The 22124-nt window shown below is 53.4% G+C and overlaps 1 long non-coding RNA gene across 2 annotated transcripts in view; it reads right to left on the bottom strand.

Moving 5' to 3' along the window:
* Positions 1–22124, bottom strand: part of LOC120891782 (uncharacterized) — a 48537-nt gene that overhangs the window by 5138 nt on the left and 21275 nt on the right. The window contains exons 3-6 of one of the 2 annotated variants that reach the window (XR_013435522.1): positions 12301–12581; positions 10776–11103; positions 8038–8112; positions 1618–2496 (exon numbers count right to left, since the gene is read on the bottom strand). This is a non-coding gene — a long non-coding RNA (uncharacterized LOC120891782). The remainder of the gene's footprint in view (positions 1–1617; positions 2497–8037; positions 8113–10775; positions 11104–12300; positions 12582–22124) is intronic. The other variant, XR_013435523.1, reaches the window with a different exon arrangement.

Genomic DNA, 22124 nt, shown 5'->3' with positions numbered 1-22124 from the left:
ACGGCATTCACTAGCCCAATGTTTTCCTCTACGACATCATGGGCAAACACCTGGTATATTTCCTTTTTGATCATCCCCAGCTTTGTAGTTTGTTTTAAACCCTCCTCCTATGGGGCAATTCCTTCTAAAATGTCCTGCTTGACCACAATTATAACATGTTTTTGGCCTGGCACCTAAAGCCTGTTATACTCCTTGGGTTACTGCAGCTGGCAAGACTTGCCCCTGTACCACTTGTTCATAAATATCTCTACACAATTTAATGTATGCATTTAAGTCTTTATATTTCCAAGGTCTAATGGCCTCCCTACACCATCTATTGGCTTGTTCATAAGCTAGTTGTTTTATTAATGGCATTGCTTGCTCTGTATCCCCAAAGACTCTGCTTGCTGTTTGTATAAGCCTATCCACAAACTCGGCATAAGGTTCATTAGCTCCTTGTATTACCTTAGATAATTGACCTTGTAAATCTCCTTGTCCTTGTAAAGTCTTCCATGCCTTAATGGCAGCTGAAGCAATTTGTAAGTATATGGCAGGATCATATCCAGCTTGTTGCTGCTGACCCTCATAAGGTCCCTCTCCTAGTAACATATCTCGATTTTTTTGTGGATACCCGGCTGCTGCATTTCACTTGGCAGTCTCCACACACAATTCCTGATTAGTAACTTTCCATAATAGATATTGTCCTCCATTTGGCACAGCCTTGCACAGGCTAGCCCAAACTGCTGGTGTCGAGTTTAAATTTGTAATGGATTCAATCATGCTTATGGTAGAAGAGGCTTGAGGACCATAGGCTGCTACAGCTTCCTTAAACTGCTTTACAGTTTTAAAATCCAAAGCCTGGTGATATTGCTGCCCTCCCTCATCCTCAAATACAGGGCATGCTAAGCCTCGAGGTCCTGTCTCAGGATCCCATCTATCAACTATGGGGGTTGGGGGCCACCCAGCATATGTCGTCTCCATGGGTGGAGCTGTTGGTTGGACACTTATGGCCTCTGGTGATAGAAAGGTGTTAGTAGCATCCTCCCGTTGTAACTCCTCCCCTGATGGCCCTTCCTCCTCTAAACTTTCTTCTCCTGTCTGACTAGCTCGAGAGACTTCCTCTTTTACTTGATCTAAGATGTCTTCTCCTTCCTCTACCATAGTCTGAACTGAAGGCTTTGGACTAAGCAAACAAGAACGTATCAATGTCCACAATGGTAATGTGCCAACTGGCAGAGTCCCTGGGCTTTTCTTTTCTATCTTCTTTAAATCTTCACCACGATGGTTCCATTGTGGTATCAACAACTCCTCCTTAAAGAACCACGGGCTACATTTTTGTATCGTATCAACGTATGCCCTGACTGTTCTTGGTTTTACTGGGTGCCTCCTTCCTTTAGCAAATTACTTAACACCCTTTCGGTTTGATTTTTACTGACTTCTGATCCCATATTTCCATAACAAAGACAACACAAAACACTAGCATAACACAAAACAAAAACGAAACAAAACAAAACAAAAACACATTGTATCAATTTTTCTATTTTCTTGACATGTCCATCCATCCTCTCGCCCTATCTTTTCCTCAGGGGCGAGCAGCTTTTCTCCTGTTCTATCTATTTCTAGGGACAGGCAGCTTACCTTGTCACTTACCCCCGAGCATCCCGGAGCTCCCCGTATGGGCCACCACTTGCCGCAGTCCGGCTGGGCAAAATAACCGGGAGGTGACAAGCAACTTGTGAAGGTTGAAGCGGGAACTGCTTTATTGCGGAACAGCAGAGGTATATATACCTAACTGATTACACACAGCTTGACTCAATCAGCATCATCCAGTCATAGCATTGCTCCCCTACAGATACAGCAACCAGCCAATAAGGAGTCCCCACCATCCTAATGGCTTGGTGGCGCTGCCTCACAAACCACTCCTCCTGGCAAACTGCCAGGCGCCATCTTGACTTGATCACGGCCTCCAACAGGCCTGCAGGGCCTCTCTGGGTGGCGTGGGCTGAGACCAGGTGAGAAGGAGCCAGGTGCCCCAGGGATCAAGGGTGGTCCTCGCCCAGAGCGCACCGCTGGGCAGTCGGCAGAGGAGCTCCCGAGGCGCCACGTGAAAGTGGGCGGCGTGACCAGGACTCACAGCTTTTGAGGAGAGGAGGGGACAGCAAGGCCACACCACAGGACCTACAGGGCCACCCACTGGACCTCACTCTGCAAAAGAGGTCTCCAAGGAGGGCCGGCCACGGTCTGAACAACCACAGAAGGCACCGGCTGACCTCTGTGACCCCGTCCTGAGGCACACAGCACGCCCCTCCTGCCCCGCGACAGGGGGGTGGGGGGTCAAAGTCGTCGGCCGGACACTCGGGAAGTTCAAACGGGCACTGAAGTGTCGGCGAGGAGATGAAAAGGGACGGTCTGAGGCTGCAGCTGCTCCCACAAGTCCTCTTCGTGGAAACCGGTCACTGGTGCCCAGGGACCCTGCTCCATCTCTGCACCGCCGGCCAGTTCTACCTGGGCTCACGCCTGGGGAAGGGTGGAAGACAGTCAGAGCTGGGAAAGGATGCCTGAGCCCCAGGAGAGCGAAGGTTCCCGCCCGCTGCAGCACGGGGCTCAAGCGGCCTGGTCGGAGGGGACAGGGCTGCCCTGGAGACTCAGGACTCGGCCCTCCTGTCCCTGCAGCCCACCCCACCCACCCTGCGCCTGCTTACGGGCTGCAGGAGGAAAGCACGTTAGGGGGTTTTGCCGAATATCTTGAACCCTGGGAATGTTTGCAAAATGCTCACCTGGCAACACGCCTCTGTTGGAAGTTGTTTCTAATCAGAAGATGCACAGAACACGTGAGAGGAACTTGGCTTCGTGAGTCATTGGGAGGTAAATCAAAATCAACCAAAGTACCATTTCATACCCACTAGGATGGCCGTAATGATTTAAAAATCAGAAGGCAGCAGTGTTGGCCAGTGTTGCACATGCCGGTGCAGACTGTGAGTGGAGAGACTGTTGGAATGGCTCGGCAGGTTCTCAGGAGCAACTCCACCCCTAAGTATATTCCACAGAGAATTGAAGACAACTGTGTTCCCATTCATGATCATAGCAGCACTCTGCATACCAGCCGAAAGGAGACAACCCACACGTCCATCCACACATGAATGGTTGAACATATCATGCTATGTCCACATCATGGAATGCTATGCAGCCCTGAACAGGAGTGGACTTCTGGCACATGCTACAATGAAAGACCATATATCACATGACTTCATTTCTATGAAATACCCACACTAGGTAAGTCATAGAGACAGGAAGCAGATCAGTATTTGCCAAAGGCTGGCAAAATGGGGGGCTCAGGGCTTGATAGAAAACCTCAGGGTGTTTTTGTTTTTGTTTTTGTTTTTTTGGATGATGTGAATTTTTTGAAACTTCAGAGGTGGTATATGTACAACACTGAGTGTCCTAAATGCCAGAGAAGTGCATACTTAGGGTGGTTAATTCATGTTTCATGAATTGCTCCTCAAGTTTTAAAGAGTGCATTCAGCCAACAGTCTCTAAAACAAAAATCCCTCAGGGCAACCCCAGGCATCCCTCCGCTTTCCATGTTCCAAGCCCAAAGGAGCTGCAGTGTTCCAGCGGCTGCCTCCCTCCTCCCTGGCTCAGCTTCCCCTGGAGACAGACACTGCAGGAACGAGCGAGCCAGGGCAAAGAGGGGCTGACATTCCATGGGTCTCTCTCCTACTTTTAAGGCAGCGGGTTTGAACCAGTGTTCACGTTAGGCGAATCTTTGAGGCCAAAATACTGAAAATATAAGTGGGGGGTCTTAGTCACTGAATAAACTGAATTCAGACTAATTAATATCCCTGAGCCTAAAGGAGAAGATCACACCTTCTTATCTAACCTGCAGAGCAATCACAAGTGAAAAGTTCAAACAGAACAAAGCACTGGAGGAAGACGTTAAGGTGTCACGATTCTATGCCCAAGGCCTTCCTTTGCCTCCTGCATTTAGGATGTTTAATTAGTGAGATGTCGATGGAAATAAAATATTCTGATACTGATCAAATCGCATTCACATGGATTAAAAAGACAAATTGGCATCTTCTCCCCCACGCTCTCGTCCTCCAGGGCTGAACAGGGCAGAGGCTAGCCTCTGAAGACAGAGAGGGCCCTCTCCACCAGCAGCCATCGAGCGGCAGCTGGAACAAAGCCAGTGGCCCCTGGAGCTGACGGGACGCCACACACAGGGACCCAGACCTGCTGGCACACAGGCAGGACACAGACAGGAAGAAGGGGCCGCGCAACACGAAGCCAGCTCCTGCGTTCACAGTGCACTGTCAGGACTGGGACGGGGCTGGTCCCCCTCCCGCCCACATCAGCAAGGGAAGAGGAGGAAGCCCACTGAGGGCCCAGGGCAGTCCCTGGAGAGGGCCAGGCAGGGCCTGAGCACATCTGAGGGGATTCACACACAGGGGAGGACCTGGCCTGAGCTGGTCCTGGAGAGAGGAGGGGGAGGAGGAGGAGGGAGGGGAGGAAGACCAGGAGGGGAAGGGGAGGAGGAAGAGGGGAAGGAAGAGGAGGGGGAGGAGGAGGAGCAGGAGGGGAGGAGGAGGGGGAGGAGGAGGAGAGGGAGGAGGGGGAGGAAAGAGGAGGAGGAGGAGGAGAGGGAGGAGGGGGAGGAAAGAGGAGGAAGAGGGGGAGAAGGAGGAGGAGGAGGAGGAGGAGGAGGGGGAGGGGGAGGAGGAGGGAGAGGGAGGAGAAGAGGGAGTAGGAGGAGGAGGAGGGAAGAGGGGGAGGAAAGAGGAGGAGGAGGGAGGAGGGGGAGGAAAGAGGAGGAGGGAGGAGGAGGAGGAGAAGGAGGAGGAAGAGGAGGAGGAGGGAGAGGGAGGAGGGAGAGGGAGGAGAAGGAGAGGGAGGAGGAGGAGGGGAGAGGAGGAGGAGGGGAGAGGAGGAGGAGAAGGGGGAGGAGGAAGAGGGAGGAGAGGCCAGGAGGGGAGCATGCTGTCTACCAAGCCCGCAGTCCCCCACCTCGTCCATGAGGAGAGGGAGCCAGAGGCCGGGCTTGCCCTGGGAGGGTGCCGTGAAGGCAGCCCTGGGCAGCTTTAAGCTCACAGACAGAGAAGCGCTGGGCGGACTGATTGGCATCCACCAGGAGGGACTAAGTGCTTCGGGTCCTGTGAGGAACGCCCAGCAGGAGATCCAGCAGTGACTGGGCCACAGTGCGCCGTGACGCCAAGCGGAAGCCTCTGAGCGCCTGCCCTGATGAGGACGATCCTGGTTAGCCATCTGATCCGAGTCCGAGGCTTCCTGAAGAGGCTTCCCAAGGAGGCTGAGACGTCTTCCAGCACGTGACTCCCCGTTCACCTGCCTTCCTGAGGCCACAACCACCCGGGGCTGCAGGACACCGGTGGACACCGGTGCAGGGCCTGCTGGCGTCCCTGTCCCCTTTCCTGATACACAGCACGTTCACGTCCTTGGGCACCACGCTGACCCCATTCTGTCCTCCGACTGTGGAGTGTCTCCAGCTTCTGCTGGGGGACCCATGACCCAGGCCTCAGCACTCAGCTGCCCAGGCAGGGAGACGCCAAACCCAGCCCCGTCCAGCTCAGGGACACGGGGTGGCGCTCCCAGGGCCAGGCTCTCGTCCTGCAGAACGGTTTATCATGAACAAAGCTGGCTCCCAGACTGGGCCCAACACGTCTGCCACGTGGAACCAGAGCCCCGTTTTCATAAAAACAAAGTCTTTAAAGGGAAGGGATCCTGGAGGGGAACGGTGTCCAGAGCCGCTGTGGACAGAAGCTATGTCACCCTCCAAGTCCTGGTGAAGGGCTGCTGGACAGTTACTGCCCCCGCAGTACACTGGGCCCTCCTGCTGGGATGAGGAGGCGGCTCCAGGAGCAGGTGTCACCATGGGGTTGAGCTCCGCCCACCTGTTCCTCTGTAATCCCACCCCTCTTCCCTGTTTCCATGGAACCTCCCCTTGTGTGACCCCTATATAAGAATAAAGAGTCCCAGTGGCTCTCTCTCTTTCCACGGACCCCTAAGGTCCCAGAGCCATCCTCAGAGTTTGAAAAGTACTTCTGTGTGTCGAGCACTTTCTTCGCCGTTTCTGAAGTTACTGGAACAGTCAGATCTTGTGAACCCAGCAGAGGCCGCCAGCTCAGATAGAGGGCGACAGAATGGGAAGGGAGCATCCTGACCGGATTTAACATTTGAGTTCCTGGATCCAGCCATGCCTGAATCCATGCCTGAGAACCTCAGCAAGTCATCTAACCAATTACCCTTTTAATTAAGACGGTTAAAGTTGGAATCACCTGTGGACAAAAGAGCACCAGCTGGTACTTTTGGTTTTCTAAAGAAAGTCAGGGCTGTGGCACGTGTTGAAACTTAATGGCCAGGGCTCACTGTCCCCCAGCTGCCATGCACAGACGGCGTCCCCACTTGAGGAGGTGCCCTCCAAGGGGCCATCCTAGAAGCGGAGAGCAGATGCTCGGCAGGGACCTCTGGAACTGGGACCTGCCTGAAAGGAGTGTCTGGCCTCTGTCAGTGGCCAGCCGTGGAGCTGGGCTCTACGATCGCACAGGACAGAGGCAGCCTCTGACCTCAGTACAATGTCACTTCCCGCCCGTGTGGAAACAGAGATGAGCTCCACATAAATAAGGACGGAATCGTTTCCCTGGGAGGGGAAGAGACCTGTCCTACAGAGGGTCCACCGAGACGCAGAAGCCCAGCAGAGACTTCCTGTCCGGCAGGGGTCACACCTTCAGTTTCATCTCTGAGTCAGTAAAAGAGGTGATGGGCTGACCCCAGGAGTGGTGTTCCATGACAAAGACACAAAGGAAAGTGACATGTACAGAATATCACCCCCGCCCCCTGCTGCAGGGCAGCCCTGAGATCTGGGCTGCGCGTGTCCCACCCCGAGACCTGGACCGCAGCCCCGCGAGTCCACTAGCGGGGTGCTCCCGCCCTCCCCCAGAATGGGGCTCTTTGGGAAGTGACTGGTTGGGCCCAGGATGAGGCACTCTGCCAGAGGCTGCAGTGACCATCCATAAGCCAAAGACGAGGAGCCCGAAGCTGGGTGAGGCAGAGAACGTCCTCCCGGCCGTCTCAGCGGAGCAAGGCCCGGCTGACCACGGGATCTCGGGCTTCCGGAGGGAACGGAGTTCTGCTTTAGCCCTGGGAAACCGAAACTGGAGGATCTGGGCCCCTGCCCAGCCTCGCTAGACCCCAGGCACAGTCAGGACTGGACAAGCATGTTCCAAGAGACCCAGCACCTGACCCCCGCTGGAGCCCAGGACTGGACAAGCATGTTCCAAGAGGCCCAGCACCTGACCCCCACTGGAGCCCAGGCCTGGGCAAGCATGTTCCAAGAGGCCCAGCACCTGACCCCCAGTGGAGCCCAGGCCTGGTGTCACCTAAACAGCAACCTCTCCTCTGCTCGCAGGGTCACTTAGCTGCTAAGAGGACAACCCCTCTGCCCGACTGCTGACCCCTAGGGACGCAGAGTCAAAGTGCCCACCAGCAACCAGAAATGCCCACTGGGACCCTTACCCTACCTCCTGGAAAGAACCCACATCCCCTGGGGGCCAAGAGCTCTAGCTTTGCCAAGTCCAGCCTGAATGGGAGGAAGGTGTCCCCCGTGGGGAATCACCTGTCCAGGCACTGACCACTGGCCAGGGGACACGCACATATTTTCACCTCAGGCCACTTCTGAAAGGGAAGTGAGAGAGCAAGAGAGGGGTGAGCGGGAAATGAAGGAGGGACCAGGCAGAGTCCACACAAGGGTTATCGGTCAGCGCTGACCAGTAAGGCCATCTGTCCCTAGATGGAGAGAGGCCTGAGATGTCGGGGGTTCAGGGGTTTGGCGGTGTAGCTGTGGCGCTGTGGGAGAGGCTGGGGGTCTGGGGTCAGAGATAGGTGGGTGGGAACAGCATGGGATTGGCTCAGGTCGATGGCTCCGGGGGGCTTCCCAGAGTCAAGGGATTGTCCCTCTGGGATTGGCTTGGGACCATGGTACATGGGGGAGGTCACTAATGGGGGCGGGAGTGCGGGTCAGGGGAAGAACAGGAAAGCGAACCTTACCTCATAAGGTGGCGTTCACGTTGAAGACGGCTGCCCAGATGTTAAGTCAAGACCCTGTGACTTCTCCTCCCAAACCTGTGGAGGACAGGCAGGTCCAGAACGGTGCCAGCAACGGTCTTTCAAAACCAGACTCCCAACCTGGCCGCAGTGCAGCTCCCCACACTGAGCAGCCCACCGTGAACCAGCTCCGACCCCTCCTCCTTCAGGTGGTCACATGGACCCCCAGGGGTGGGGGGAGCACAGGAACTTGGGCAGCCTCCAGGTGACATGAGAGCCAGGACCCCTGGTTCTCCTGACCCAGGAGTGACATTTCCAGCTCAAGATGAACGGCTGTGGACCTCTGACTCCAGGGGTCAGGCGGGAGGGAGCAGGCTCGTGGCAGGCCAGCCCTGGGCACTGGCCCTGGTGCCCCGTCACCCGCCCCGTCTTCGCCAGAGTCTGCAGCAGTGAGCAGCTCTTCCCACGGCTCACGACTCCCGGCCACGGGCCTCCCTGGCTCCAGGGCCCAGCAGACGCCACAACCTCATAGAAGACGAAGCAAGCGCAGGCAAAGGCCAGGTCAGCGCAGCCCTGTTGCTGGGCCTGTCCAGGGTCCCCAACTCTGGAGTCGGAGCTCAACCCCGAATATCAGTGGTCACCCCATCTGCTCAGGGACCAGTGGAGTCTCTCAGCTGTGGAAGAAGAGGGGAGCACCAATTTAAAGGCGGTTCTCGGGGGTCACAGTGATGGGCACCATGTTCAGGTCTCCTCTGGGCTGCAGAATGGGGATGGAGCCGTTTTTCATGTAATTTCCTTTCCTCCTGGGCCCTGAGCATGTGCGCCTAGGAGGAGGGGAGAGGCCTGCATCGGCCTTGCTGTGTACCCTCTCCACCTCTCTGAGTCTGTGCCACCCACAGGAGCAGGTGGCCAGTCCCCCCCCCCCCACTCAGGGCGAGTGACTTGCTCTCCCTGCCTGGTGCCGGGAAGCTCGCTACCTGCATGGCCACACGGTCACGTCCAGGTCCCAGCAGACAGCGCAGGTGAGACTCAGCCCAGGATCGGTGGTCGCTACCCCAGATAACACCCACACTCTCAAAACGCAAAGACGGGAGAAGGAAGCTGCGTCACTCCTTCCCCCCACATCCCGCTCCTTCCCTCTCCCCCTCTGTCAACCAAGAGAGCTGCAGGAGGTGGGTCAGGGCTTGGCTCCTCTTGAAGCTCAACCTCCCGATTCCACGCAGGCTGCGCTTGCCCTAGAGCCCAGCACGTTGGAGGCGCTTCTGGACACGCTGCATGTTTTCAAACTCCCGTGGGGTTTTCCACGAGAAAAACACGAAACATTCTCCTCTCCTTCCAGCAGGGTCTCCCATCCACTCCCCCCAGTGCCCCTGCCAGGCCGTGCTCCCCACAGGCCGTCCCCACCCTGGGGACACTGGTGGCCTCGGGTGGCCAGCGAGACTCTCAGGGGACCTTAGCCAGCACTGGCGGGAGCCAAAGGGCCCTGAGTGGTCCTCGCTCTCTTCCAAACCAGGACAACAGAGCAGATGCTCACGGTGTAGAAATATTTCTCAGGTGGTCTCCCTGACTCAGCGCTCCCAAGTCCTCTGTGTCCTGCAGAATCCCCTCGTCTCGTCAGCAAGACGTGCACCTGAGGTCTCAGAACACCTGGGTGCTCCGACTTTATCAGAGGTTGTTAATTTGCGGTTTTAAAATTAAATGGGGCTGCACTGCAGCCAGCTGGGAGATGCCCCGCCCCTCTGTCTGAGCTGCCTGTAACTCCACGGTGCAACCTTCAGCATGGCATTCAATTGCAATGTCTGTCAGGTGCCACCGAGGGCCACTAATCAAGTTCAGTATTGCTCAAAGTCTGGCCCAGGGATGACCTACGTCAGAATCACTTGGATTGCTTGTTAAAAAAAAGAAGGTTTTCTGGTTCTTACCCCAAACCTACAGAATCGGAGTCTCTGAGGGTGAGGATTGCATTTTAAGCAGGGTCCCTGAGTGACTCGTTAGCATAGCAGAGTTTGAGAGCTCGCTTCCCGGGATAATGGCTCCTGGTGCCTTGTGCTGGCTGCTGCTTGGCACAGACCAGGGGAAGAGATTAAAGGTGCAGAGTTAGAAGGATGTGAAGCTGGATGAGGGGGACATGGAGTGACAAGACTCAGGAGGAAGCTCTCGCTTTGACTTGGATGTGCCCCTTTAACTGCTCCACGAATCTGCAACAGTCATTAAAACTTTTCCTTACAAAATAGTTGATATTTCAAAAACGTGTTACACATAAAGGCACATTTATGTGCTTAATTTTTTATTTTATTTATTTAATTTTGATACAAGGGATTGAACCCAAGGGTGCTTAAGCACTGAGCCTCATCCTCAGCCCTTTTTAAGTTGCTGAGGGCCTTGCTAAATTGCTGAGGCTGGCCTTGAATGCAATCCTCTGACCTCAGCCTCCCAAAGCTCTGGGATTACACCATGCCCAGCTAATTTTTTTTTTTTTTTTTTACAATCCAAAACTTAGAGGACAAAGAGGTTTGTCCTGAGCCATTTGAGAGCAAGTCACTCTGATGCTTTGATGGTACTTCCTGCAGCAAGAGTGGTCTCCTATAGAACCAGGACACACCCACCAGAACGGGAAGTCAACAAGGATGCATTACCAACATTGAATTCTTTGACTCTTAAGTTTTGCTAGTGGCCTCAATAGTTTTTAAAGGAAAAAAAAATCTGTTCAAAATTCCACATTGGGTTCAGCTGTCACCAACCTTCACGTGTCTTTCCTTGACTTCTCGGCCGAGGCCGTTTGGAAAACCGCAGGCGAGGTGTTTCAGAGCGTCCTCGGGATGGCATCCTGGCCCACACCTTGGGCAGCAACCTCACAGAAGGGACCGCAGGGTGTTCCCGACCCTGACGGGTGCCGTGTGGCTGGGCCTTCCCGCGTGGCTGCAGACGTTCCCTCGAGCCCCGGCACAGACCTGGGCGCTCAGGGTGCTGGTGGGGAACTAGGGAACGAGTCTGTGTTACCGACAGGACCCTGGGCTGACCGCTGGGCTTATTTCTTTACCTACACGTATGCCCGTGTCTTTCATGGACCTGTGTGAATCATGGATAAGTCGTAAAGTTTTCATATGGATACAATCATTTCATACGTACACGACGACTTGGTTTTTATAAATAGCCCAGTTTCAATCTAACGACATAGGGTTCGTTCCAATTTTCCCTTATCTGGAGCTCCATGCTGGAAGCCCCCCTCCAATACACCCCTGCCCTCTTCTCCCCAGGGGTCTTCCTCACTGACCAGCCCCTCCTCCCCCTCAGCCCCCAGCGCCCCTGCCAGGCCGTGCTCCCCACAGGCTGTCCCCACCCTGGGGACACTGGTGGCAGATGCAGGCTGCTGTGCCCCCCTCACCACCAGCCCAGGTGCCCCCGCTCCCCTCACCCATGGTTTTAAAGGTGGGTTGTGAAGAGAAAACAGAAGGGGAAAGCCATTTCTAGGGTTTTTTTATTCCACTGCTACATGAGTACCTCTAAGTCATGTTGATTCATGAGCAACCACGAGGAGGTGGTTTAGGGACATTCGGACCCAGAAGGAGAGCTTGCTCCCCACTATACAAGGGTTCCGAAGGACACAGGGGGTTGGAGCACGTGATTCTGTTCCCCGTTTACTCCAAGAAAAATCAACCAAGAAGAAGCACTCAGACCCTGGGCCCAGGGAGGAGCCCTGTGCCCGCTCCGCGCTGCAACCCAGGGGCACTGTGGGGCGAAGGCCTCTGCCCAGAGGCGCGGTTCACGGGGGAGGGCCACAAGCCATTGGTCAGGAGCATTAGCACTGCCAAGCCCCGAGGGAGCTCAGGAGGGGGACCACGGGGACCAAGGACCCACCTGGGTTTCCCTCCTGGGATCTGGAAAGGGCCCCATGGGAGGAGGCATGCGGGAGGCAGAGGGCGTGCTGCCCGAGGCCAGGCCTGTTATCAGAAGGGGCTGAGAGGGTGAGGAGAGCTGTGTGTGCCACGTACAGGACCTGGGAGCCACGCGGGAGCCTGGGTGGGCCTCTTATCCCCAACAAATCTTGACCCCATCATTTCCTCTGGCCCTGGGTACCTTGAGGCTCACGTACTACAGGGCCAAACCATTTGTGTTCACTATTAAAAGCTAAATACAGGTTTCCACCTCTGGGGGCGACAGTAGAAGGCAAAGCATGAAAACCTGTTCTCGGCCCAAGCCGAGATGCAATTACCACCCACAAGCCCCCGCAGCCCCTCTGTCTTAATGTAAGATCCATTTCTGCACCTGAGCGAGGAAGGGCCTCCACCCTGCACCATGCAGGTCACCTGCATCCTGGTGCCCTGTGGGACAGAGCTCCAGTGAGCACCTCTGCTTCCTGAGTGGTGGATACAGGAGGGACTGACGGAAAGGCCACACGCACAGGGAGGCTTCTCGTTCTGACTGAATTTTGGACTAAAGCCTGCTTCAGGGATTTGCGATGAAGCAGTCCTTCCACATTTAAAGGGTTCCTGGTGTGAAACTGGAAATGCGCTCCATCGGGATTGAACACAGCTGTGCTTTGTACTCTGTGTAATGAGAAATAAAACAACAACAAAAAACACTCGTGGCAAGCTCCTTTTAAATATGCTTTGACAGAGGTCAGCATCCTTTAACAAATTCCAGTCTGGGCTTTGCTGTCAGCCTGGGGAAGAGTGGGTGAGGAGACAGCAGCTCACTGGGCACAGGCACTGACCACAGAGCTGTGGCCTTCAGCTCGACTTTCCCTGGCCACGAGGGCTCTGCTCCTCTGGGTGTGAGGCATCTGGTGAAACCGGTTTGCACTAATGGTGGCCCTGTGGCCACAGTCCCCCAGGGCCATGCTAGTTTTCAGACGTTGCCTTGCCTGGGAGTCAGGCTGTTCCCAGTTTTGTTCTGTATTCACAGAGGACCTGTCTACTGTGCAGTTCTGTCACCTGCACACCAAGCTCTGTGGCTGTGATCACCACTGAGACTGACCCATCTCACCCTTGTGCCCAGGCTGGCAGAGAGGCGCACCCGCAAGGCTCCATCCTCCCTGCTGGGCACCAGCTCTCCGCCAGCCTCACCTGCTGCTTTAGAAGCACGCACACATACTTGCACACACACATGCACACACACATGTGCACACACACACTGCAGTTGTTGGTATTTTTCAGGATCACTAATGTTGCTATCTACTTCTGGACTCTGCAATGGAAAAAAAATGAAATACAATGTGTTCTCTCTATTTTCATGGCAATAATGAGAAAATCTAATTTTATCTTTACAAAAACATACCTACTGCCACTGTGACCTGAATTATCTCCTGGCGAAATAGTCTTTGCACTATAATGGAAATAATGGCCATGTGCACCTTTGAGAGCTTCCAGATCTGCTTTTTATTCTATAAACTAGTATGTTCAACTGGGAGGTCCACACAAAGGTAAAGGGTGTTATGAATAACCAGGCAACTATTAAATGTTCCCAGCCTCTTAGGGTTTGCAAATAACCTAATTGCAGTTAACTTTTGGAGATGACACATAAATCTGTCTCTCTCTCTGTCTCTACATCTTTATCCCCTGTCTATATATACAAGCATATAACGTGGCTTCCGAAATTACTCATGGAAATGTAAAAGTCAGTATTCTCAATATTTTGATCTATTATTTGTAAGACATTCAGTAACACCATTTTAATGCAATTATTCCTCTTTTTCCCCCAAATCCTGAGAGATTTTCCGTTTCCTTTCCTGTGGTTCTTCTTAAATTTGTCAGGACTTGATGTGTGGCCTACCATGGGGTCGGTCCTGGAGAGAGCTGGGAAGGACCTTGTTCTGCTCCTGTCAGTGGGATGTCCCGGGTGCCTGTGAGGTCCTCCAGATCCCAGGGTGGTTCAGTCTGATGCCAGCAGAAAAATTAACCGTGAAAGTGGTGACAAATGACAATAAAGGGAGCACCAGGAAGCTTCTGTAGGTGGTGGATGTGCTTATGGCCTTGATGGTGGTGACGGCTTTGTGGGTGCACATTTATCCCCAGACTCCTTGGGTCACATACATTAATATTTACAGCCTTCTACATGTCAATCAAACCTCAGTGAAGTTAGTTTAAATAGACAAAGAAAGGTATATGAATAAAAACGTCAACCTCATGGTGCGTGGGGTATTCGGGTACGGTTAAGGTGGCAGTGGGGCGCATGTGTGTGCTGAGCTCCTTGGGGAAGAGTGGTCAGAGCCCCCTAGGCTTATTCTGAATTCTATTTGCATTCAGCAGTTGGATGGAGTTGCAAGAGGGGCCAAGGTTAAGTGCATACGAAAGGATGCGCCACCTGCTGCAGGGTAGGAATGTCTGGTGGGGCCGTGCCTCCTCCCTGGGCAGGGTCCAGGTGGACTTTGGAGCTGCAGGAGCTACAGTAAACTCCCAATGTGGCAGAACTGGTGCAGCTTGGTGTCATAATCCACCAGAGAAGCCAGCCACCAGAGCTGGCCTAGTGGCACACACCTGTAATCCCAGGGGCTCCGGAAGCTGAGGCAGGAGGATTGCAAGTTCAAAGCCAGCCTCAGGAACAGCGAGGCGCTAAGCAACTCAGTGAGACGCTGTCTCTAAAGAAAATACAAAATAGGACTCGGGATGTGGCTCAGTGGTTGAGAGCCCCTGGGTTCAATCCCTGGTGCAGAAGGGAAAAAAAAAAATAAGAAGAGCAGCTACCAGAGCCTGGGAGGGGAAGGTAGGAGGGGAAGGTAGGAGGGGGTGGTAGGAGGGGACGTAGGAGGGGAAGGTAGGAGGGGAAGGTAGGAGGGGGAGGTAGGAGGGGGAGGTAGGAGGGGAAGGTAGGAGGAGGAGGGGAGGTAGGAGAGGAAGGTAGGAGGGGAGGTAGGAGGGGAGATAGGAGGGGGAGGTAGGAGGGGAAGGTAGGAGGGGAAGGTAGGAGGGGAAGTAGGAGGGGAAGGTAGGAGGGGAGGTAGGAGGGGAGGTAGGAGGAGGAGGTAGGAGGGGGAGGAGGAGGTAGGAGGGGGAGGTAGGAGGAGGGGGTAGGAGGGGGAGGAGGAGGTAGGAGGGGGAGGTAGGAGGAGGGGGAGGTAGGAGGAGGGGGAGGTAGGAGGGGGAGGTAGGAGGAGGGGGAGGTAGGAGGAGGGGGAGGTAGGAGGAGGGGAAGGTAGGAGGGGGAGGTAGGAGGAGGGGGAGGTAGGAGGAGGGGGAGGTAGGAGGGGGAGGTAGGAGGGGAAGGGAGGAGGGGAGGGAGGAGGGGGAGGGAGGAGGGGGAGGGAGGAGGGGAAGGGAGGAGGGGAGGGAGGAGGGGGAGGGAGGAGGGAGGTAGGAGGGGGAGGTAGGAGGAGGGGGAGGTAGGAGGAGGGGGAGGTAGGAGGGGGAGGTAGGAGGAGGGGGAGGTAGGAGGAGGGGGAGGTAGGAGGGGGAGGTAGGAGGAGGGGGAGGTAGGAGGAGGGGGAGGTAGGAGGAGGGGAGGTAGGAGGGGGAGGTAGGAGGGGGAGGTAGGAGGAGGGGGAGGTAGGAGGAGGGGGAGGTAGGAGGGGGAGGTAGGAGGGGGAGGTAGGAGGGGGAGGTAGGAGGGGAAGGGAGGAGGGGAGGGAGGAGGGGGAGGGAGGAGGGGAGGTAGGAGGGGAAGGTAGGAGGGGAGGTAGGAGGGGGAGGTAGGAAGGGAGGTAGGTGGGGGAGGTAGGAGGGGAAGGTAGGAGGGGAGGCAGGAGGGGAAGGTAGGTGAACAGGTACATTGTTCCAGTTAGAAAGGAAGGGGATCCGTGCCCCAGTAGGGACAATATTGTTCACAATAACACACTGTTCATCTCAAAATAACTAGACGGGAGGACTTTGAATGTTTTCCCCACAAAGAAATGATCAGTGTCTAAAGTGATGGACATGCTAATTACCCTGATTCAGTATTTGCACAGTGTACACATGAATCAAAACAGCTCATTGTACCCTTTCAATTTGTATAGTTATTATCTGTCAATCAAAAATAAAACAAGAGAGAAGCCCATGAGGCAGCTCCCCGGCCAGCTCCCTACCGCCTGTAAAGTCTGCCATCTCAGAGAGGAGGTTCAGCCTGGACCTCCTCACTGCCCGTGGCCTCAACAGCTGCCCAGGGTGCCCAAGTCCAGTGGGTGTGGACCTCAGGCTGCAGAAGGGGTTGGGGCCCTGCCTGAGGCCACCTGGTCATGAGTAGGTGGGTTGACACTGAGGATTCTCAGCATGAGACTGCTTCAGAGTTCACCTTGGAGGTGGCAGTAATGTCCTTACTTCGAGAACTAGGGCAGTAACCGATATTTTTCAGATGGGTCTCCACTGTGGCTGCTAAATCCTCTGTGCCGATGTACTTCAGGGACAAGGCTTCACCAAGAGCTCAGAGGGGCTGTGCAGCAGATTCCCTCCTTAACCAGGGCACCCTTGGTGCCAGCCCACACCTGCACACACAGGCAATGGTGGACACGCAGTGCCATTCATCTTGGTGCCAGAGTGGACGGCCAGGACCTGGAGCTGATTCAGGGTTGCCTTTTCCCCAGAGGCTTGGCTGAGCCCTCACCTCCCCATGGGACCAGAAGCTCCCCCCCCCCAGCAGAGGGGGCTTGGACAGTCGTTTCTCGGATCCTCCTATAACCCCATCATTTAATCCTGCCTGACGGGACCCCAGGCAGTCTTCCTGTTCTTCCAGGGTGAGGCGGCCTGGCAGGCCCTGTAAGGAGAGAGAGAGCCCGAAGGCAGGATCCCATCGGGACTGTTAGGGTGAGGGTTAGGATTAGGGTTAGGGTTAGGGTCAGGGTCAGGCATGTCCAGGGGAGAGGAGGGGCAGCTCACCTTCTCTCTGGCTGACCTTGGTTCAGCCATGTACCAGTTAACACAGCCCCATAAGCCACCAGAGTCACTTCAAGCTCCACTACACAGGGAGGTGACTGAGTCTCTATCTGACTTCTCTAAGTTGACCCTCACCTCCTTAGGAATATGATACGTGGGTGGTCGGTGCCTGATGTCGGGCGGGAAGTCTAAAATGGATGTCTCGTGTCCTTTCCCGGATTCTCACATGAATGGAGCTCCTATCTCCGAAGCTTAAAGGATTGCTACTGAGCATCATAAAATAAAAAATAGATAATGCAGGCACAATTCTCAAAGCAACATTCTTTCTTATCTTGTACCATTTTATCCTTCCAATCCAGCGAGGTGAAAGGGATTACCTATTAGGTAGCAACGTGCTCATTTCATAAATAAGAAAATTAGACTTCAAGGAGAACCGATTAGTTGCTCAATTTTGCAGTTAGCCACCAACAGACTCAGGACTCACATCTGGTCCTTGTGACTATGGACTCAAGTTTTTCCATTTATATGCTGCTTTACCTCTCGTCTATGAATCCATAAAGCGCTACTGCTGCTGCTTCCTCCAATCTTCCTGTGCAACTCAAGGGCAGGGAATCCTCTAGAAGCTCTGAGCCAGGTCTCCTTCCACCTGCACGAGAGGCTTGAGAGCTTGCAGTCTCCACTCGCTGCCCTCAGCACATGGACACTCTGCCGTCCCCCTCAACAAGTGGCCCGGGAACTGCTGGGTGCTGTCCCCCCTGAGCACCGGGGAACCGGCATGTTTCTAGAGTAGAATTGCACTCTAGTTTACACTGAAAGTGTTTAAATAAGGGAAACATAAAAGTGGGATATTAAAGGGACCTTTTAATTAAGTCTGAACTTGTATTGGGCCCTTATTTCATACATCTGGTACTAGTGTGACTTCCCCTCCCCACCCCCAGTTTTGTTTTGCTTGGCTTTGCTTTGGTTTCATTTGGTTTTGCTTTGTTTTGCTTTGAGAGAAAAAAAAAGAAAATGACCTAAATATGAAATTCTCTTTCACACTCTCAAGGGCTCAGCCTTGGCCCACCGCAGAGAGAAGGTCACACTGAATTTCAGGTGGCCATAAACACCTGGACGGTCCTGTTTCGGCTCATGCAGTAGAAGACCTGGAAATTCAGTGCATAATCACGAAGCCAAACTAAAACCTGAATAGCTACGCAGCTCTCCTTTCAGGGCTGTGGGTGAAGAGCTGTGTGGTCTTGGTTTGGCGTCTTTATCATGGCCAGCCTCCGAGGCTGATCTCAGTGATTCAAGCCGGAAATTCAGGCTCCGTGTCCGGGGCTGAGGTGCCATGGGGAGGTTTCAAGTGGTCCAGCTCTGCCTCCCCTCCCCCTCATTCTCCCACCAGGAGACCCCCTGGCCCATCGGCCCTCCCATCTCAGGCCTGGGTACAGTCCTGCCTGCCCACCAGCCGCCTGGGGAATCCCTCAGACAAGCCAGTGGGGTGCTCCCGCAGGCGCAGGGACGCCTCTCCCTCTGTCCTGAGAGCCTGCCCCACGGCACTGCTGGCCACTGTGTCCTGTTCCCAAGTGCAGCTGCAGCGTGGCCCCGCGTGGCGTGTGGCTCCCCCCTGCCTGGGCTGTGGGTCCACGTGAAGGCCATCCTCCTGGGGTCTCCTCAGCCTGGTGCTGGGAGCCAGGCTTTGGCCGTCGGCTTCCAGGGCGGGAATCCCTGCCTCCTACCGTAGGAAGAGGAGGCCATGTAACCCACGGAGCTCACTGGGGCGTTGCAAGATGATCAGGAACGTCAGCCCGAGGCTAAGGCTACCCAGGAAGAGCAGAGCCGCCTGGTCCCAGGCTGGGAGCCCCGGCCGGCTCCTGCCGTTCCAGTTCAGGATCTCCCGGGAGCTCCGGGCTGAGGATGCAGCACGGGGATTGACAAAGAGGTGCTCCCCGGAGAGCAGCCAGGGAGGAAAGGAGGGGAGGAAGTGGGAGCCTCTTCCCAGAGGCTTCGTCCCACCCTGGATGCACAGCCTCAAGGTCCACTGCATCTGGACCAAGGGTGCTGGGCTTCTGTACCGTGTCCCTGTGAGTCACGGAGGGGACGTGAACCCCCAACGTCTCTGGCTCTCTCTGGGACCTGGCAGCCCTCACCAAGGGCCGTCTTCCAAAGTGCTCACAGCCGTGAGCTACTTACAGGCAAGTGTGGGACACGTAGAGGACACCCAGGTCTGCCCACCTGTCCTGGCTGCTGGGGACACCAGTGCACCTCAGAGCCCGACTCCTTGGGGGACAGCCTCCTCCTGGCCTCAGTTTCTCCGTCATCCTCCCAAGCCTCTGCCCCTCACTCTCTCTAATCCCACCTATGGGGACATGTCCTAGGTAAGAATGAATTTGCTCTTGGGTTTGAGGCAAAGAGATATTGATTTACCCCCACTGTTTACTTATACAGCCTGTGTGGGCAGCGAGCGGGCAGAGGCCCAGCAGGGAGGCCATTTGTACAGTTGTAGGCGCCACCTTGGCAGAACAACCCAGGGCCACCAGTCTCCCTGTGTGCCCAGACGCGGGATCACCGTGCATCTGTTTATTACCCCCACTCTGACCAGAAAAGGTGAAATCTACTAGAGTCGGGGCTTGCTTCCCACCCTACAGGAAGGCAACCTGACACAGGGGGGCTGCGAATAAGCTTGTTAAAGCAGGAGTAACAACTAAGGGTTGGGGCCGGGGCAGGGGCTCAGTGGTTGAGCACTTGCCTTGCATGTACCAGGCAAGTTTGTTCCCCAGCACCACATAAAAAGGCTAAATAAACAAAATAAAGGCATGTGTCCATCGGCAACTAAAAATAGTTTTTAAAAAAAGAATTAAGTGTTGAGAAAGGAAAACACATGGACTCTTCTCTTACAGAGTTATAATCTAGCATGGGAGGCAAACAAGTCGGTGGATAATTATCTGTGTAATCATAATGGGATAACTACATTGGTTCCCCCTTTGGAGGCAACGGGTTCCAATGAAAAGCTATTTAAATTTCTAGCTGTGTCTTTCATTTTATTTAAGATACATCTGGTAATGACCATCAGAAATCAGACTTTGCTGGGGAAGAAGAGAATAACCCACAGGCCTGATGGAGTCTATTACCTTAAAATGGTGCATAAAATATGATTAATATCATGATCTTTATTATCTAAGAAAAGACTACAGAGCGAGAACATAGGAAAAACAGATCCACCCTTGGGAGTATGATGTGCAAATGTTGAGCTGTTAGAAAAGAGATGGGAATAACAAAAGCAGACGGAATCAGAAAGGGTCAGTGACCCGGGTCATTGAGAACAGCAGGCTCTATCCACATGTTCCCCTCGCTGCAGAGAACACTGGGTGTTTAACCGTCTTAATGCTCTATAGGAGACCCTCAGTCGTCAAGACTGGCTAAAGTCCAATATGGTTTTGCTTATTAACATGTTTCATTTATGAGAACTTGTCCATTCTGCATTAGAGGTTAAGTGTGCATGTTCAGTCTTTGCTTTAAGCCTGGTGTCAGTGTATCTACACAGGTTCGGTTAGTCAGCCTTTCATACTGCGACCAAAATACTCAGCAAGAACAACTTAGAGGAGGAGATCTTTAATTTGGGGCTCACACTTTCCAAAGTTTCAGTTCATGGTCAGCCAACTCCATTGCTCTGGGCCAAGAGGCGAATCAGAACATGCTGGCAGAAGGTGCGTAAATCTGCTCAGCTTACGACAGTCAGGGAGCAGAGAAAGACTAAGAAGCAAGGGAGAAAATGTAATCCGCAAGGGCATGCCCAGTGCCCATCTTCCTCCAGCCGGCCCACCTGCCCACAGTTACCACCTAGTAATCCATTCAAGTTATTAATACAGCAAATGGCTAATCCACTGATGAGGTTGCAGGTCTTATAATCCACTCATTTCAGCTCTGAACACTGCCTAACCCTTGATCTTCTAGAGGAACACTCCTAGATTCAAACCATAACAACCTCCCAGCTTTACTAAGATATAAATGACCTACACCCTTACCCCTAAAATGGGTGTGATAACCTCAAACCACCTTTTTAATTGTCTCTGTGCAAAGTAATTAGCTTCTCTTTAATTGTGAAACCTCTTATAGCTTCCTTGGTTCCAATTTCACATATGTTTTTCTGGCCAAGCTGCAAGTTTTAAAATTTTTCCTCTCTGATTCCTATTTCTAATGATCACAGTAAAGTTGCCAAAAATATCCATGCCATTGCCTGGCTGTTACGCTTTCTTGAAATTTCTTCTGCCAGATTAATTAGTCCATCACCTTTAAATTCAGCCTCAAAGTCTCAAGTCATAGGCAAAATGTAGACAATTTCTTTGCCAGAATGTAACATGTGACCACAAGTCCAAATGCCAACTGAGTCCTTGTTCCCCTTTGAAACCTCATGAGCACCGTCTTTACTGTCCACATTCCTCTCAGAATTCTGGTCCTCTGAACTCCCACCAGAATTGCCCATCAATCTCTCCTTACAACGTTCTGAGGTCTCTCTGGTAGGCATCTCAAACTTTTTTGAACTAATACTGCAATCCAATTCCAAAGGCTTCTGAACTACACGGTCAGATTAGTCCCAGCAAAGACCCCCACACACACTTTTTTAAGTATATTATTTTTTTTAACCTTTGTTTTGTTTATTTATTTTTATGTGGTGCTGAGGATGGAACCCAGTGCCTCACACGTGTGAGGCAAGCAGTGAGGCAAGCGCTCTCCTGCTGAGCCACAACCCCAGGCCAAATGCCCCACTTTTGGTACCAGTTTCTGCTAATGAGTTTTTCATCACTATGACCAAAATACCCTATAAGGACAACTTAGAGGAGTGGAAGTTTGATTAAGGGTCATATTTTCAGAGATTCCAGTCCATGGTCAGCCAGCTCCATGGCTCTGGAATGAGGAGGGTAAGAACATCATGGCAGATGGGCATGGTGGGGGAAAGCCGGGAAGCTGAGAGAGAGTGAGGAGTAAGGGTAAAAAACATTTCCAAGGCACAACCCCAGTGCCCTACTTCTCCCAGCCATGCCCCACGTGCCAACAAGTCACTCAGATTGTTAATCCACCTGACGGATTAATCCACTGACTCGGTTACAGCTCTCAGAGTCTAATCATTTCACCTACATTGTGAACGCGAGTTCTGGGGAGACACCTACCTCTTAAATCATAACATGGGTTGAGTAGCCCTTATCCGCAAAATATGTAGGACCAGTTTTTCTTTCAAATTTGCTCAGAGTTTAGAATATTTGCATATATATAATGACATATTTCGGGGATGGGAACAAAATTACTTATGTTTCATAAACACCTTAC

This window comes from Ictidomys tridecemlineatus, chromosome 2 (genome assembly GCF_052094955.1).
Source record: "Ictidomys tridecemlineatus isolate mIctTri1 chromosome 2, mIctTri1.hap1, whole genome shotgun sequence".
NCBI classification, from domain to species: Eukaryota; Metazoa; Chordata; class Mammalia; order Rodentia; family Sciuridae; genus Ictidomys; species Ictidomys tridecemlineatus.
The sequence above is the reverse complement of the archived record's forward strand: the minus strand, read 5'-3'. Positions and strand labels throughout refer to the sequence as shown.